Source organism: Salminus brasiliensis, chromosome 6 (genome assembly GCF_030463535.1).
Source record: "Salminus brasiliensis chromosome 6, fSalBra1.hap2, whole genome shotgun sequence".
Taxonomy (NCBI): domain Eukaryota; kingdom Metazoa; phylum Chordata; class Actinopteri; order Characiformes; family Bryconidae; genus Salminus; species Salminus brasiliensis.
Window position 1 is genome coordinate 4,565,182 of NC_132883.1, and position 5,414 is coordinate 4,570,595.

The following is a 5,414-nucleotide window of genomic DNA, read 5'->3' on the forward strand; positions in this document are numbered from 1 at the left end:
GCAGTGAGAGGCTTCGAGGTTTGACGCCCCCTCCACCTCGCTGAGCTAGTGGTGTTTGGGAGAAGGCAGAGCAGCTCATGCATACAATCAAATAAATACAGCAAATACACATCCACACTAAATCTGTGCTGCAAAGCCAGTCTTACATAATTACAAAAAGAGTGTGTCTGAGTTCTAACATCTAAATCTAATCAATACATCTAATCTATCACTGAACCACAGTCCTGATCCATAACATGCAGAACTTTTGCACTGTGATTATTTGCACAGCTGTACAGATGTTAATGTTTATATCATTATATATATATATATATATACACATAATAGTTTGTATATGGGTGTCTACTCAGGGCTACATATGGATATTTATTTATTTATTTATTTATTTATTTATTTATTTATTATAACAGCTCTTTATTACTTTTATCACATTTAGTAAACATATTATTCTTTATTGGATTTATGATATTAATTGTATTGTATTTTCTCTCTTAGTGTAATACTTGTTATTTGTGTTGCTCTCACCTTGTATGTGTAACATCCTTATATAATAAAGAGATTCTGAGATTCTGAAATAAAAATATATTATATAAATATATATATTGATATATATAAATATATTGACCTAAAAATATTGCACTAGACAGAATTGCATTTATTTTTACCATGATGACAATCTAATTATTAAACATAATAATTCACATCAAATATACATTTACAGGTGAAACCAGAAGTTTGCATATACTGTATAAAATGACACATATGCATTTGTTTTCTTACTGTCTGACACGAAATCAGAATCATCGTCCTGTTTTAAGTCAGTTAGGGTTACCTAAATTATTTCTATTTGCTAAATGCCTGAATAATGAGAGAGGAATTTTTAAAGCATTTTTTATTACTTTCTTCAAAGTCAAAAGTTTAAATACACTAAGATTACCATGCCTTGCAGCTTGCCTCCGGAAGCTGAGAAAGGCCCGTCTCCCTCCACCCATCCTCACCCTCTTCTATAGAGGGACCATAGAGAGCATCCTGAGCAGCTGCATCACTGCCTGGTTTGGGACCTGCACAGCCTCTGACCGCAAGACCCTCCAACGCATTGTGAGGACAGCTGAGAGGATCGTCGGAGTCTCTCTCCCCTCCGTCATGGACATTTACACTGCCCGCTGCATCCGCAAAGCAACCAACACTGTGGATGACTCCACCCACCCTTCACACAGACTGTTCTCCCTCCTGCCATCAGGAAGAAGATACCGCAGCATCCGGTCCAACACGACCAGACTCTGCAACAGCTTCTTCCCCCAAGCCATCAGACTTCTCAACTCCAGAGACTGAACTGATGTTTTTTTCTGTTCCCGGGCTCGGCAAGCTGCCACTGTTGGGCCCTTGAGCAAGGCCCTTTACCCTCTCTGCTCCCCGGGTGCTGGAGTTGGCTGCCCACCGCTCTGGGTGTGTGTGTACTCACTGCCCCTAGTTCACTAGTGTGTGTGTGTGTGTTCACGACCACAGATGGGTTAAATGCAGAGGACACATTTCGCTGTACACTGTACAGTGACAAATACATGCACCTTTACAATTTGCGACATCCCATATGATGAAGAATATGATGTCTTTGGAAGCTTCTGATTCTGGTTTACTGGCTACATCTGAGTTAATTAGAGACACACCTGTGGATGTGTTTTAAGGCCCAGCTGAAACACACTGCTTCTGTGTGTAACATCATGGGAAAGTCAAAAGAATCAGTGAAGAGATCAGGAAGAGGACTGTGGACCTGCACATGTCCGGCTCTTCCTTGGGTGCAATATCCAGAAGCCTGAAGGCACCTTGTTCATCTGTACAAACAATTATACTGCTGGTGAGAGTGTCACTAGTGTCATTATCCCCAGTGAAGCGAGAACTGTATCTAAAAAAAAAAAAGCCAAATTAAAGTTTGTAAATGCACACAGGGACAAAGACCTTCATTTTTGGAGACATGTCCTGTGGTCTGACGAAACTGAAATTGAACAGTTTGGCCATAATGAGCATTGTTACGTTTGGAGGAAAAAGGAGGAGCTTGCAAGCCTGAGAATACCATCCCAGCTGTGAAACATGGGGGTGGCAGCATCATGTTGTGGGGTTGTTGTGCTGCACAGACTGGTGCACTTGACAAAATAGACATATGACATCATGAGGAAAGAACGTTATGTGGAAATACTGAAGCCACATCTCAAGACATGGAAGCCAGGAAGGTAAAGCTTGGGCGCAAATGGGTCTTCCAAATGGACAATGACCCGAAGCAAACTGCCCGACTGGTTACAGCTTAAGTAGCTTAAGGAGAACAAAGTCAGTGTTTTGGAGTGACCATCATAAAGCCCTGATCTCAGTCCTGTTGAAAAGTTATGGGCGAAGCTGAAAAGAAAGGCATGTGCGAGCAGGGCGGCCTACAGACAGGGCTCAGTTACACCAGCTCTGTCAGGAGGAATGGGCCCAAAGTCCTGCAACTATTGGGAGAAGCTTGTGGAAGGATGTCCAAAACGTTTGACCCAAGTCATAGAGTTTAAGGGCAATGACACCAAATATTAATAAAATGTATTTACACTTTTGACTTTGAAGAAAGTTTTAATAATTGCCTTAAAAAATTCCCTCTCTCATTATTCTGGCATTTAGAATAGAAATCATTTTGGTAACCATAATTAGTGTAAATATAAACTTCTGTTTTCAACTGTATGTAAATGTATGTAAATGTTTGCTTTCCACTTTAGAGCAGTGATCAGATTCTATGATGCATTTATTAATTGGGCCAATTTGATTTTAATCAAATAAAAAAAGTCTCTAAATTATAAAATGACATCAAAAAAAATCCACACATACACTATATGTCCAAATGTTTGTGGACACACATTTCTAATGCATGCATTCGGCTACTTTAAGCTGATATAGATGTGCAAATGCACACATACAGCCTGTCTGGTCCCTGTAGAGAAGAAGTACTGCCAATAGAATAGGACTCTGTTGTTTTTCTCTGGTTTTACGATTTATAGGCAGCATGTTTAGAGAAATTAACATTTGCGTTATATTTCATAAACCATAGACAACATTTCCCCTAAATTCCAAATATTAAAATATTACTATTTAGAGCATTTATTTGCAGAAATGACAATTACTCAAAACAACTGCTTAAAAAAGAAAATAAATTATTATAATAATTACATTGCAAATAAGTTATTATTCAAATTTAAGCAACACAGTAATAATATTTGAACTTTGAGAGCATTCAGAAATCACTGTGGGGAAATAATTCCCATTCATGGTCTGCAAATTCAGCTTTGTTTGATGAAATGCCTGGAATAGGATGAATGCCATACACGACATACAATGCTAATTTAAGAGTGCTCTCCTTATTTTCCATATATATATATATATATATATATATATATATATATATATATATATATATATATATATATATATATATATACACACACACACACACATGCATAAACTTCAGAGCAGTGATCAGATTCTATTATGCATTTATTAATTGTGCAAATTTGATTTTAATCAAATAAGTCTCTAAATTATAAAATGGCAAAAACATAAAAAAAAAATCTACACATACACTATATGTCCAAATGTTTGTGGACATACATTTCTTATGCATGTATTCGGCTACTTTAAGCTGATATAGATGTGCAAATGCACACATACAGCCTGTCTAGTCTAGATAAACATGTATACCGACTTATTGGCAGCATGTCTAATAATGCCAGGCGTGGGCTAGAGATGTATAAAGCCCCCCATCCAAAACTTTTGGGATGAGTTGAGGAGTTTGAGAGGATGAGGTGGGATGGTGATCATCCAGCATCCTGAACGCACTATTGCACTTATTGCTGAATACAATCAAATCCTTATAAAAACCTCCACTATCTAATAGAAAGCCGTCTTCGTCACTGGACAGTAGAGACAGTTACTCCAACAAAAGCAGGGCCGACTCTTTAATGCTCTTGATTTTGGAAGGAATAATGAACAATTAAGATTCAGCGAGTTTCACTGTTAAAATTATAACTTTATTTTTTTAATTTCTCATACAAATTCTGATTTACTCATTACAACATTTTGGCTCCCAATTTCTCCACAATGGAGATAGTATTTATAACCAAGTCAAAAAAAAAATCTTCATAATATTTACAGGTACATGTACACAGCTGTTAGCAAACTATACCCAGTACAAATACAAAAGAGAACTGAGGTCTAGAACGGGCCTAGGTTCCATTTTAAGCCCAGATCCTTTAGAAAATGACCTTTTTTTTCCTCCTTGTACAAAAAAAAGAACCAAACTGTAAAATATGGCGATTGGCAAAGACTCCACAAACACCGCTCAGTCCAAACGGTCCTTAAAGAACCGCTCCTGCTGTGGAACACTGAAGAAACAACAGGAACAGCTGCAGGTTCTGGCGAGACGGCGAGTTCCACAGACAGCACGGGAAGAGGATTTGGGCTCGGATGAGCAGTCTCTCGCTTTTGTCTCCGAGCAAAGTCTGGGTGACTGGAGGTTTGCGCAGACTGTCGCCTCGCCGCCATACACAAGGGTTTGCTAACACACACATACACACACACACACACTCAGATTAGGCCTGTGAAGAACCACAGACACAAGCGCCATGCGCCCAGTAACACACTGGCCCCGGAAAACAAAAAGCCAATCAAATCAGCCAGTCGATCAAGCATGCAGAGGTCTAGAATAGTTAAGACTACACTGAGAAGCCAAACACATTCAAATTCAGGCCTACAAATAAACAAACAAACAAACAAACAAACAAACAAAGCATTTAACCCTCATATCAGTCCAGGGTTAGAATATTGTCCTGCTGTTTTTAACTTACACTCCGGCGCGCACCCGAGCCTCACCGATATACTGGAACATTAGTACGGACCCTGATATCTCTAAATTACACAAACTAAATAAATACACTAATAACATTGTCTTCATCCCCCCCCCCCCAAAAAAAAAGCCATCAGTCATCAGCAGTCTCTTATTAGTCCAGACTGCAAAGGTCAGCAGTACACACTGGATGTCCAGCACTGTGCAGAAGTCGTAGACAGACATGAGAATTCTATTAACAATCTGAGCAGTTTTTACCAGTCAAAAACTTTACCACTGGAATAAATACAGAGTCGTATGCAAAAGTTTGGACACCCTGGTCAGATAAAACGTGTAGTCTCACATCCTCTAGAGAGACTTTTTCTGCACTCTTCACGGACGATTACTGTTCATTTGCTCCAGTAAAACATACTTGGCTTGTGTGTATGTGTGTATATATATATATATATATATATATATATACATGAAAAAAGTGAAGAGACCACCCTACATTATTCCAAATATTAAATTCCAAATATTAAAATATTGCTATTTAGAGCATTTATTTGCCGAAATG